We start from the raw sequence: 14774 nt of genomic DNA, 5'->3' as shown, positions 1-14774 counted from the left end.
ACATAAAAGGACATTGCATGAAACAGCATGGTCAGTGAGCAAGAGTCATGGGACACACACATACCGTCAGAACCAACATTGCATAAATCTACTAAACATTCCATCAATGCATGCATCCATTTATCTACAAGCTATGGCACTTGAGCCTTTTCAATTTACCATAAAAAACCTAGACATAATAACATACATTCTTTATAATGTAAATAACGCGGCTTACTTACCCAATCACTTCATCCCCTCTCTTAAAAATATGCATGAAATGTGAGCCAAGCACAGTGCAGGAGCTGAAGCAGAAAGGGAAGGAAAGGCACGAGCCTGCCAAGCAGTCTCTGGTGTGGCAGTGAAGTAATCCAACGCGAAAACCACAGGGAGGAGCTGTGGGTCTGCTCTGAGCAGGCCAAGCCACCGGGAAAAGAAAAAGCAAGAAAATATACAGTTTCAAAACCAATAGTGGGAAAGGGAGGGCATGATTTTATAAGTTCCTGAATTTTATGACTGCACAGCAACACTGGAATGTCCACTCAATCTGTTGAGAAGTTAGAACAGCAAACATGCAGTGGGCATATTAAATACAGGATGAAATGGTGCAGTGAATATTTATTAGCAAAAATATAGGTTCTCAAAAACAGAAATAAAACAGGGTAATAGATGAAGGGAAGAATAGATTTAACACTGAAATAAATATCAAAGGTTCAAAGAAAAGGCAAAAATATAGTGTTCAAACAAAGCTGTGAATTGGTCCCAGATTTAATGCTTCCCCGGGGATGAAAAGGTTGGACAGACTGTTGGAATTGAGATACTGCTTTTAGTACACAGACCCTGTAATGCTGTCAGCTTTATTTCCTTTGACAAATGTGAAATAAAATTTGTCAAAGTTAGGACTCGGTAAGTTTGCTTTTGAAAATTCAATTGGTAATAACCAGTGTAGTCTGGCAGTCGGGAGCTGTTTTGTGGAATGCTGTTTAAGGTACTGAACAGTGAGGGCTACTTCTGCAACCGCTCCATGTGCCAGGGGTCACTTTCTGAGATTCAGCGCCCTGAAGTGGAATTCAAGGAACGTTTTCAGTTATTTGCCACCCTGGAAAAACCATAGATATTTCATATATGTCATATATTTTCTGATACTATATTAGCAATATTTATTCATGTTGCATGGATGTGAATCCACTATGTATAGATAAATACAATGTTTATAAAATCCAACCTAGTGGCAGTCAGTTATCATCTCGACCTAGGAACTTCTGCATATTTGAAAAGACATTGAGCTATTTTTGGGGTTTGTAAATGAATGACACTAGGATGTAGCACTGACCTGTACACGGCTTTACCTGCAGAATTGCAGAGGTTCTTGTTGGTCTGCTTCTCAAAACAAGCAAGAGACAAAGACATGCCAACAAAAAGAAGACATTACAACGAAGGAAGAGATATCCAATCAGAGAAGACAACATACTTGCCATGAAGCTACCATTTTAAAAGGACCTTTGCAATGGATGGGCCCCTTTCTAGTGATAACACTCGATTTTTCTCATCCTTTGTTACCAATAAATCCCTCGTACTCTTCTTACCTCTGAGTTCCTAGAGTTCAGAGTGTCTAACTGGGGTACTTTCCAATAAAATATGTTTACAACCTGGACATGGACAGTCTGATCAAATCCCCTTCATGCTTTCCTCACCAGCAGACAACCTCAGCCATCAAGCTGCAATAGTGAATATGGAATTCATTAACATGTGGAGGACTTTACTTTCAAACCCTGTAAAGAATAATTGTTAAAGAGACAATCTATTCATGAGTGGTGACTCTGTTGTTCCATGAGTCTACCTGCTTCGCTCCAGAATAGTGCTATGTAGCCATTGGAATACAGGATGAAACGGTGCCCCAGCTCTCAATGTACAGACATGGATTAGGTAAAGGTGCGGAAATTGATTGCATGGAAAATCTGATTATTTTTTAGAAGTGAATAGAAGTTGCCCCTTGTTTTATGCAATACCCTACACCATCTAAGGAATTGCACCCACGAGTCTTGCGAATGCCCCAGTGCTGCTTAAAGTGCATTATGATATTTAAATTGCCATATAGTACTTTCAGCTGCATCTATCAGTCCAGAATAGCCTTAGTCTGCTTTAATACATAGGATGTAAAAAAATACCATGTAGTCAACACGTAACTTTCACTCAGCTTGAAAGCTATCAAACCTGTACCATTAACGTGCAACAGAAACTCCAAAGCACTTTCACTGGACAGGTAGTAAGCTACTCACTTGATTTTAAATTGTGAGCGGGGGCTCACTGAAATGAATATTGACTTTGATTCTCTGCTGTGATTGGATATAAAATACTATTCCAGAATCTTTTTTGTTCAGTGTTATCTAGATGATGGTTATGTGTGCCAAGGCATACAGTAGGCCCCCATAAATTCAGGCCTGAACTGTAAGATGTAGGACATGTAATGGATTCAGGGGAGCATCCAAGGAAAGACAGTACTAATTTACACACACTCAAAATCCTTTATTCTTGTGAGCTTTAAGACAAAAAACTGGTACTGCTTCTCCAGCACTACATTTTCCTACACATGAATGTGTGTGGGTAAGGCAACACAAAAAAGTGCGTGGGTGTTCACCAAGTTGATTTTTGGATTGTGTGTAGGGAGGGGGCATATAAATGAAAATAATGTTTCTGCAGAAACAAATAATATAGTTAAAAGAGTCAAACAGTTCACAATATAACAAACTCTACAACTATACAGTGTGTGAGTTATGTACATTACACAAACTTGTATGGCTTAAAAGCATGCATAGGCTTCCACAGCACTTGAATACAACTCAGCTACATACATATTTTATGAAATCCATACATTCCACCTGATTTGCAAGGAAATGTACATTAACAGAAAAAATGTGGAAAACAAGTTTCTGCATAAATGTACATTTACACCTTGAATACTTTACATGTCTAAACCTCAATTGGCCTAGCAGCGTACACCTTGAACTGAGCACTACAGAAGCAAGTTGATTTAGAAATGGTTAAATACATTCTGCCTTCAGTAAACATACATTTCCGGTGCTGGGCAAATTATCTCAAAATTGTATTTTCGTCAGAAAAAAATGCATGGCATGTTTCAAGTGAAAGCATACCATTGATTGAAGTGATGCTGCCTCTATGACGGTGGGGCCGTTTTCATCAAAACCTAAGAGTTCAACAGATTACTTCTAAATGCACACTTGTTAAACGTGTTAGCTTACCATGTCCTAAAAGTGGCATTAGAGTTACCAATGGCGCTACTGATGGAAATATCCAGGTTCAAACATTTCTCCAATATGAAGATTTAATACAAGAAATAGTGTGAAAACCTATTAAAGACAAAAAATTGCAAAAATCACCCCTCTTTGAATGTATAGTACACCCTTATTAATGTGTTATCCTGGTAAGATAGATCTGATGGATAAGTACCTCTTTGTCTGATCTATGTGCAAACAAGTTACAAGTTTTATCCCCTGACTGGCCTCTAAGATAAAAGTCAAAGAAATAGAAGTGGACAGCAGGCTCACCAAACTGCTGGTTTGGTGGTCGCCTCCTATATGGCCGGGGGAGGGGGCATCAGACTATCAGCTGGCTGTCACTGGCCACCACACGCAGACCAGCCTGATCGTTTTTCTAGTAAAGTCCGTGACAGCCAGAAGGGGCAATGAGACTAGGGGGCATATTACCAAGGGCCATTATCGCCGCTTTAGCGGGACTTTTTCCTGCTAAAGCGGTGATAATTTTATCGCCTTATTACCAAGCTGTCGCTAACACCAGTTAGCGACAGCTTGTAGGCGATAGCGGGCATTTTGGGGCCCGCTTTGCATGTCAGCGATAATTATCGCTAATGACATGCAAAGTCGGTGTGCCAAAATGTCAGCGACTGAAAACAGTCGCTGCAATCGCTATCGCCTATGATCAACACAGGCTTAGTTTTGGAAATATTCGCGCTAAGCGCGAATATCTCCAAAAGCTAACACCTGTCCTGACCAGTTCTTAGCCATGTTAGCCAATGAGAGGTGGATAACATGGCTAAGAGCATTGTCACGGTAATGCCTGAATATCGCTGTATTGACAGCGATATTCACGCATTTCGCCTGTTTTTTATCGCTCCTGAGATAAACCTTGCTAATAACAAGGTATCTCAGCGATAAAAACAGGTGAAGGGCGCCCATAGAAATATTCCCGCTAAGCCAACTTAGCGATAATTATCGCTAGTTGTCGGTAATATGCCCCTAGATCTTTTGGTTCAGCAAGAGTTGTGGACCGTAAGGCCAGATACAAGAAGCGAACCTTCCTCTTTGCCCCTCCCAGCCCCAAGAGAGTAGCCTCTTATGAAGAACAAAGGATGATGTGGTATAATATGTTTTCATTTTTATTGTTTATAAAAGAGTAAAGTGGTACATTTTGCTTTGTTCTCCCCTTTAGAAATGTTGGGTTCAAAATAAGGTGTGGTAGCGGGAAAGTAGCATTTGATTGCCTCGTTTTCCTGTATATTAAAATGTAGTGTGCAGTTGTTGTCATTTAGTGCCTGCTATTTATGAAAGAATTCTGAAATAGGTTTTGTTTTGTTTCATATTTTCAAAGGAACAAAAGTGTGTTATGTTGTATTAATTTCTCGTCTTTTGGAAGTAGGAAGGGCATACCTGCTCAGTGGGAAGTGGGACAGAAGGAGCATTAGATTACCTTTTTAACTTATGGATGTGACTGATTGTGATTAGTGAAGATTAATTGCTTGTATTTACTTTTCCCGGTTTTTGGACAGGTTTTTTCCTCTTCCTGAGAGTGCCTGGAGCACCTGCACCTGAGTCCCCAGAGGTGACTTTTAAAGGTCAATGGAAGCCAGTAGGATTGGCTCTGGGAAAGTGTGTCAAGGATTGAATGGTGCCGTCGAGTGTCTAAAAAACATGTTCTTTGATGCTAGTTTGTGCACCCAAGAACAAAATGTTGTTGAAGTTGTTTATCTCGAGTGTGACCAGATTGTTTTAGTTCTCTTCATTTATATACCCAATCTCACATGCAATAAATGCAAACAAATACATTTTCCGCCATGAGTTGTCTGAGATCTGCTTGGTTAGGTAGGGTTTGATGTGGAGCCTTCCCAGGTCCACAGCATATGAGCACTGTGCTGTTAGTAATTACTGTCTATGCAAGCTTTGAAGCAGAAGCGTATGACAATAATCACTGTATATTCTTAAAGTGTGTTAGAGCTTTTGGAAGGGACCAACCACTGTGTAAATTTAACTTTATAACTTTAAAGGCATAATGTGATAGACTGAAGGCACTCTCTACTTTTGAAAGTGACGTTGCGTACCACAAACAATGTAGAGGTAAAATAGTGCCTTTTAGTGTCAGTTTAAGAGACAGGTTTGTGTCTTCATTGGCATTGGTCAGAAAAATGCTTTTAGAGGAACAAAGATGAATCACGCCATTTTAGATTTCAAAATGGGAAAAGGAACATCTAAACTGGGCCAAATGGGATAAATGATTTTTTGCTCTGTGGCTCTGCTTGACCTGTGAATATCTATAGGGGTAAACTAGGTTTGCTTTTTTGTGAGCCGAGTGCTAAGACTGAGGGAAATTTAGGATGATTTTCAAGGCTGTGGCTTTCTTTTTTAACTGACTCTGAAAATTCAAAAACTGGACTGAATGATAGAGAAGAAAATTAGGCAGTGGTTGAGGTGTATTTATAAATACTGTGTTCTTTCGAGAAATTGGCAGCAGTATTATCTTTATGTTTTTGCTATAATAGTAAATATGCCTTTAAGCCAAACAAAGCTATCGTTGAATTAGAAGAACCACTAGAAGACTGAGGGTGCTGATTGAGAGTTAATGAAGGTGAGGGTGAGATCTTCTCAGAAGAAATTCAAACTTCATTGATAGAGAAATCATTATGGGTAGTCTTATTTTGGCAACGATAAGTTGGTTAGCCTCAGTCTAACACAGAAAGAGTTGGCTTTCAGCTGCAAAAAAGCCCTTCCTGAAGTTCTACAATTCCAGCAGTGAATATTTCTGGAAGCATCTGAACCAAGAAGGTCTGAAGAGAAAGTATTAACTTAGGGGGTCTTTTTGAGTTTGTTAGAAAGGTGCACTGGGCTTACATTGGTAATTGCACCATTTCACCATAACTGTGGTTCCCTCACCGATTTCAGAGGTGGGATAACCTCTTAGTTTCTTCCAGAAGAACACCAGCTAGGTCCACTGGCAGAAGCCATCGACCTGGAGGTTCATCCATCACAAAATATTAGTACATAGGCAGTTGTCCAGATGGCCATCACATGCACAAGGGTTCCCACACATCAGCAAAAAACTGCTCTATGTCACTGTCATTATTCATTTGGTTCAGTGGAAGCTTCATTGAAAGTGCAGAGATCATTAAAATGCAGGTGGGGATCCCCAACTCAGCCAACAGTGGTGGCCGTAGCCTCCTGACCTTATGGACTGCTACACCAACTGGCAGAATTTAAAAGAGGCCCTCAATTTTAAAGTGGTAGAAAGGATAACATTAGAATTCACTTGGGTTTTTTATGTTCATTTCATGTTCATTTCTGTTGCCAATTTTATGTTGCCTGGTGTAAAAGTTCAGCTGTGATGTAGTTTTGTTATTGTTTTCTATGCATAAGTCATTTAACCACCTGACTGCCTCAATTTCCTGTAAGAACAGCTAATGTCATCTATATAGAGAATTATGCCGGAATTCAGAATTAATGGTTATCTGCTCTTGAATGGCTATGGGAATCATAAGTAGATCTTTTCATAGCATGCCATGCCATGGTTCACCATGCTAAACCATTGTGATTGAGTTTATTACCTGTAGCAGCGTGTAGAATATCAATTATTTTCTGTAACCAGGTGAATTGCTGTATATGACAGCTGGACAAATGGACAGGCAGATGTTCAATTTAGGGAGAGGTGGTGAGAACTGTGCCCTTCTCAAGTTAATTGTATTTCTCCAGGTTGCTATAAGGAGATTGAAATCCTGGCCTAACAATGAAAAAGCAGCTACAGTAGTATTAAACTGTCAAAGCTTCATTGAATATGGTTAGTGTTGGAAATTGGGTTTCTTGTTGGCAGAGGTATGTACCTTGTCCAAACAGGAACCACAATCCTAGTCTGGGTAAGTCAACAACACACACTAAATTAACCTGTGCTAACGCTCTGGTAGCTTGGCACAGAGCAGACAAGCTTGAGTTAAGGTTCAATGTATAAGGTATTTTTGCAACACTTTAGACAGTAAGGCAGTGAGAACACCACAAAAAAGACTTCTCTCCAGGCTGGTGAACTTTAACTCAATTTTATAAATGGATCAAAGACCAAAACGACAAAATTCCAATGAGCAGAACTTGAGATATGATTTTTTTAAAGAATACATGTGAAAATAGCTCTCAGAAGCAATAAAAGCCTTTTTGGGAAATCTGGTTGCGCTGGACCAGTACAAAGTCAAAAGTTCAGGCCAACCATGATGAAGTATGGGTCGGGTACAGGGAGTCGGTTTGGTCCACTGCAAAGTACCTTGATGAGTCAACAACAATGATGAGATCCAGGGTGCAGACGAGGAGATGTGCTGTCAATGGTCCATGATGCAAGTGTGATGCGTTGATTTTCTCCAAGCAATGGCAGGAATGTGTCAGTTCCAAGAGTGATGCACTGGTTCTGAAGGCCATGCGCTGGTCCTGCTCCTGCAATGATGGGGATACATCGATTGTGTTCTTGCAGCAAGGATGAGTCACTGCTGAAGCAGAACACCGTAGGCCCACTTCCAATGGTCCAGGTGTTGGGGCAGAGTGGTTTGACAACTGTTATATCCCTGAGACTTCAGAGCAGGAGACTAGCCAGCTAGCACTCTGGGTCGCTCTGTGTTTTGGGAAATAGAGAGGCAGGTACAGTCCTTTTCACCCATAAAAAAGAGAGCAGCAGGTCAGAACAGCAAGAAAGCAGTTCTTCCAGAGCAGTAGTCCAGCAGAGTGGCAACCCTTCAGCAGCACAGCAGTCCTTGTTGGCAGGGTACCATCAGGTCCAGAAGAGTACTGAAGTGGTGGTGCCTGAAGTCCAGGCCTTATACTCAATTGGGCCTTTGAAGTGGGGGGTACTTCAAAGACATGCCTTTGAAGTGCACAGAGTTCTTGTCCTTTCTGCCCAGGCTCCAGACTAAATTAGAGGGGTATGCAGCCCTTTGTGTGGGGACAGGACATAGCCTATTAAGGTGTAGGTTGTGGGCTGTGCCCAGCTCCTCCGTCCCATCCTCCCCAGGATGGCACATCAGGATGTGGATGGCCCATCAAGTCACACCTAAGCTCCCTTTGTGTGTGGCTGTCTAAAGGGAATGCACAAAGCGTAGTGGTCACCCATCCCAGATGTGTACTCAGAGACAGGCAGCAGGCACACAATGTAAGAAAATGCCTATTTTCCAGAAAAGTGGCATTTTCAGAATTGCAATTTAAAGTCCAACTGGACCATACATTGTGGTTTTAAATTTTGATTCCTGAGACACCAAACTTGGGGTCAAATCTATTCCCGATTGAAAATGACACCTATAAGATTTAATAGGGTAATTCCAATGTTATCTTATGGGGGATAGGCCTTGCAGTAGTGAAAAACAAATGTAAGAGCGTTTCACTACCCGGACATGTACCTTTTAATTACACAACATCCGGCACTATGGGCTACCTAAGGCCTACCTTAGGGGTGACTTGTTTGTAATAAAGGAGAGTTTAAGGCTTGGCAAGGGGATTTAAATGACAAGTCAACTTGGCAGTGTAAATAGCACACCCACAGGCAGGCCTGAAACATGTTTAAAAAGCTGTGTAAGTGGATGGCACAATCAGTGCTGCATGCTCAGTAGTAGCATTTAATTTACAGGCCCTGGGCACATGCAGTGCACCTTACTACAGACCTATAGGTATATTATTTATGTCAATTGTGGATAGGCCAATGTTATCATATTTTTGGAAGAGAGCTTCTACATTTGAGCACTTGTTGGCATTGATAAAGTGCCCAGAGTCCTAAAGCCAACACAAATGAATTTAGCAAAAAGGGGAAGAGAACCGCAAAACTTTTGAGGGTGACAGTGTAGACAGAGCCATTTCCAACAGTTGTGATTCAGATTATTTTCAAATCTCCTTGATTTTGAAACCTCTAAGAATACAGAGAGAGAGGCAGGGAAAATGGCAATGTGGAGTGAAATGGATGCATGTATGGTAGAAGATATTCGAAAATAGAGAAATTGCAGCATTAAATAAAAATTCTGAAGCATAAAACACAAGTTGAGGCCAATATTATTATTAGCAGTAGGATTTTTTACAGATAGACACAAAGCATCTTTCTATTGAAGAGGCTGCTGTAGTATCTTGTGGGTTAGCAATGATGGAGACTGTAGAGTTGTGACATAAGTCATAGAGCACAATGCATTGAAGGCTGATTTAGAATGGTGTTTTTGCAGTTACAGGCAGATGAATAAAGACGTGTACTACTAAGCTCTGTGTGTGGCAATGAAGTATCGGGTTATTTAGAACCCAGCGGTGCCAGGGGACACACCCAAAGACTTCGGATTCTCCTGTCTCAGACTACAGAAACGCAGAGACTTCTTGGTGACGTCAAAGATCAGATTTTATTGGCTGCAACTAGTAACAGGTATCCTAGAAGTACAACACGGTGTATGTTCTCAGGAGACTGCTCAACTTTACAAAGCTGGTCATCCCTTTTATACCAAATATTATGCTTCAGGCAAACATTCCTTATTTACAGTAGACCATTCACATATTTTCACGACAAAGAAAAAGCAGAATCATGATGACAAGCCCATATTTCAGTTTGTCCAGCCCACAATCAATTACCCGGCAAGGCCCAACACTTTTCATCAGATAATCGGATGGACCCCTAATAAAATTGGGCACCTCCTCATTGTAAAGCAGGCCATAAAGAAAGGAACAGAGACAGGTGTGAGTAAGATTAGACATAGTTGTGTGCAATACAGGGTTTATGGCATGTTGTGGCTTGATTTCTAATCTCGATCGGCCACTGGAAAAGGAACTGGCTGAACAGGTTAGGCTTCGGGCAGTGGAGTCAGCTTGCCCAGGTCACACAGAAGTCAACAGAGAGTGTACGTGTTCCTAAGACTCGTTCGGCCTTAGTCATCGGCCTATGTGAGGGCAACCACAAAATGGCTGCCGTACACAAAATGGAATCCGAGGGTTCAGAACGGAATCCCTGATTTCATGGTGAACTCGCCACTCAAATATGACGAAAAATACTCGCACACCTTACACTTGTCATTTTCGGTCTGATGTTACCAAAATCGTCATGATACGGCGATTCATATGACACGGGTGCAGAATTTCAGTACCACAGGCCCTCCTTTTGCCCTTACATAGGCAATAACCTACACTCACGCTAATCTGAGTCTAGGTCTATATTCATAAAATCATTGAGATGTTGCTGTAGCATCATCCTATTACTTAGCTCGTCTGTCGATATAGGTTTCCTTACACATGATGTAGCACAGAGGCCACATATAGTAGGAGCACACTGTACGCACAGACAGAACAGAAAAAGAATGGCTAAGATCATCCCAATGACCATCAGAATCTTCCATCCCCAGGCGGATATCAGTTCCCAGAACCACCCCATCAACGACCAATCTCTTTTATACACATGTATAGAGTCGTAGATCTTATGTAGTTTGGAAATGGCCTGGTACACTGTTGGGGCATTATCTGGAATGAAAACACAGCAACTTGATTGGATCACTTTACATAACCCACCTCGGTCTGCAAGTATGACATCTAATGCAACTTTGTTCTGGATTGTCATAAGACGATCCGACTGGAGCTCAGCAGTCAAGTTACTAAGGGCACCGGCAGTTTCAACTACGGTGGACCCGATCACTCTTGTCAATTGTCGTATGTTCCTGCTGTTAACCATAGGTCCCCAAAACGGCAGAAAACCCTTCAAGAAATCTCCTAATTCTTGTCCTGCAGTATCTTCCTCAGTGAAGACACCTCTAACTACCCTTGTCCTGTGGTAATCGGCCACGGCTGAGTAGGTGGGAGGCAACAGGAACGAAACAAAACATGTGCCAGAGAAATCAGGGGGCAACCATGTGTATGCTCTATCATAGCAGATGAAATAGGTACCCTTAGCTGCTAAGAACGAAGGGGAAGTCTGGGACGCAAAAACATATGTCTCTTTGCAGATACTCTTCCCTAGCTGAGCTCTTGGAATCTTGCCATTACCCTGCAGACAGTAGTGACCCTGATGGGGTACAACCCAAATCGGGGAGGATCTTCTTGCACGCTGGTTCTCACTCAGACTAACCCCATATCCGGTTACATTCCATCCAATGTATGCCAGTGTCTCATCTCTCGGGATAGTCTCATAGGAAGTAGTTCCTCTAATCATATCTACTACACCCTTAACTAGAGCACTACTCTTTGGACTATCTTTTACAGAACGTAGGGGATGGACTTCACGAGCATAGATGAACATCGTTCTGTATGCCCATACAGAACCATTGTAGCTGAATGGCAGGACCAGGTAGGGAATACCTTTATCAGTAGTATGAGGCATAAGACCACACACCCAACAGTTAGTTGTGTTCACTACTAATTGGTGTTGGTGCAGAAGCTGAACGAAAGAGTTATTAACGAATTCCAATCTTCTAAAGGATTCATGTTCAGGCAGAGGGTGAAAAGAATGTGAGGAAACAGTAGAAGAAGGTATAGGCTGTGCAATGGGTAAAAACGTCACTCGAAAAGAGAATAAAACATATCCTATTAAATACATCATTACGCTAAACAACATGAAAATGCATAGTATCAGAAAACGTTTTCTAGTCATCATTGTACACATTTTGGCTCTAAAGTTCATCTCTTTGGCAGGTCTCTCCATCTCGAAAAACTCCATCCTCTAACCTTGCTGCTCGCGGAGGTAGGGTGTTCTGTGCTAAGGAATGCGCCTGTCAGTTCAGGGAACTCCCAAGGACCAACCAGAACCGTAGACCTTGTGTCTTCGGCTTGCACTCCAAAGACTTGATGCCGCGACCCTACAGCTGAACCCGGATGGTGGTTTGAAAAACAAAAATCAAAAAAGTTTCTCAAATGAGAGAGCTGCACTTTCAAAAATAGCAAAGAAAAGGAATTTTTATCTATTTGTCCATAGTTCTCGGCCTCTAACGGCTTTTTTCTGGTAATGTCTCATCTCGAAACTACAGGTCAGGCTCTGTAGTGTCCAATCGAACTGCAGATGGCACGGCTTCTTGCAGAAGATCGTCGCTTTTACGCTCAGAATTTGTCCCAATTAAACGTGCATCGCTAAAAAAAGGCAGAAAACGAGGCACAGTCTCAGTTTCAGAATCTGCAATACCCTCCTGGACCCACTGGTTGTACGGCAGTGGCAAAGGGACCGTGGATCCAGTTCTTCTTGCCTTGCACTCGCACTGCGGATCTCGTTGATAACAGGACTAAATAGGGGCCGTCCCAGCGGGGCTGATCATTTTTGTCCGCTCAAAGTTTTTGACTAAAACCCATGAACCAGGATCGATGACGTGTCCTGGATCTTCAGATGTCTGAGGCAGTGTATCGTGAACCTGTTGGTGTAAAACACGCAATTTAGCCGTCAAATCATACAAGTAATCGAGCAGTACAGGGTGTTCAATCTCGCTGAATTTCGTCGGATCTTGGCTCCATGCGAAGTCAGAAACCCACGCTCTTTCCACAATCGTCCAAAACTATGAGCCACACCAAACGCATACTGGCTGTCAGTATATATGTTCACTTTCATTCCTTTCGATAATACACCCGCTCTCGTAAGTGCAATCAACTTGGCTGCTTGAGCTGAATTATGTGGGATACGTGCAGCTTCAACAATCGTATGTAAAGTCCTAACAGCATATGCCGCAGTCGTATCCCCATTCGGAAGCTTGAAGCATGAACCATCCACCCATAAGGTACCATCACACTTCACAAGAGGAGTGTCTTTAAGATCTACTCTCCCTTTCGTTTCTTCTTCTGTCCTAAGAAAGCAATCATGCTGTTCAGAAACATCTGTCTCTGCTACAATCGGCAACAACGTAGCTGGATTCAACGTGTTGCATCTCTTTATGTGCACATGACTCGCTAAAAGTGTTAACTCATAACCTGACAATCGAGCACTAGTTAAGTGCTGTGTCTTGGTCCTGTTTAACAAAGTGTCCACTGCATGTGGAACCATTACAATCAACATATTATTCATCACTAAACCAGCAGACTGTCGAATAGAAACAGCTGATGCTGCCGTCGCTCTCAAGCAACTCGGCAACGCTCTAGCCACCGGATCTAAAGTTGACGAAAAATACGCACATGGACGCTGCTTGTCCCCAAAAGACTGTGTCAGTACTGACAACACACAACCTTCTTTCTCATGGACATACAGTGTAAAGGGCTTACTGTAGTCGGGGGTACCCAACACAAGAGCCGAACACAATGCATCACGTAATTTGGAAAAACTTTTCTGACAATCTTCAGACCACGGAAGGGGATTAGGCGTATCTTTACAGGTCAATGCCACCAAAGGTTTGGCCAGCAAGAAAAAATTTGGTATCCATTGTCTGCAATATGACGTGATACCCAAGAAGGCTCGCACTTCTCTCTGTGTAATTGGCACACTCAACTTTGCAATCACTTGAATTCGTTCTGGGGTCAATCTTCTTCCCTCCTTCGATAAGAGATGACCTAAGTAGGTCACTTCTTGTCGACAATACTGTAATTTAGAAAGGGACACTTTATGATGCAGATCAGACAAATGACGCAACAACGACAAGGTGGCTTCTTTACAAATCTCCTCAGTATCTGCAGCGACTAGTAAATCTTCGACGTACTGAATAAGAGCAGCACCATCAGGTAAAACAATCGTATCAAGCTGTGTCTTCAACGCCTGACTATATATTGATGGACTCTCACAATAGCATTGAGGAGCGTGTTTGAACCGGAAGCTTCGTCCTCCTAAACAGAAGCCGAAAATATCCCTACTCTCCTCGGCAATCGGAATGCTGTAAAAGGCATTTTTCAGGTCAATCACCGAGAACCAAGTGGCGGAAGCTGGAATCATCGTTAATAAGGCAGTGATATCAGGAACAACTGGAAACTGTGGCACAACTATTTTATTCACCTCCCTAAGGTCAATCACAAACCTGTAAACAGGTGGCTGAGAAGAGTCAGTTTGTTTCAGAACAGGCAGAACAGGGCTATTGCAAACGTTATCTCTTGTTTCTTCAATTACACCTTTCTCAATCATGTCATGAATGATCTCTAGCAACGCCTTTTCACCTTCACTAGAGATCTTGTATTGGGGAATACGTGACATTTTAACATTTGCTTTCAATGTCACAACATATGGCGGAATCTCCAAAAGACCCACATCATTAGGACCAGTAGCCCAAAGAATATCAGGAAGAGACGACAATTCTGTCGGAAGTTTATCCTTTGACAAATACATCGAGGAGACCACTTTCTTACCCAGTGTAAGCTGTACTCCCGAGGAGAACAATACAATGTCGCGTACAATCTTTTCGACAGATCCAATCCAAACAAGTTCTCACCACAACCTGTTGTCAGAATAAGGGGTGCTTCGAATTCACAAGGTCCGACAGAAAGAGACATAGGACTAGAAATCGGGTTCCTAACCGGGGCGCCAGAAAAACCCACTGAAACATTCATTTCGCCAGACAAAGGTGCGCCAGGGAGTTTAGAGTGCATAATAGAACTCTTTGTAGCACCAGTATC

Source organism: Lissotriton helveticus, chromosome 5_1 (genome assembly GCF_964261635.1).
Source record: "Lissotriton helveticus chromosome 5_1, aLisHel1.1, whole genome shotgun sequence".
NCBI lineage: Eukaryota > Metazoa > Chordata > Amphibia > Caudata > Salamandridae > Lissotriton > Lissotriton helveticus.
Note: the sequence above shows the minus strand (reverse complement) of the source record.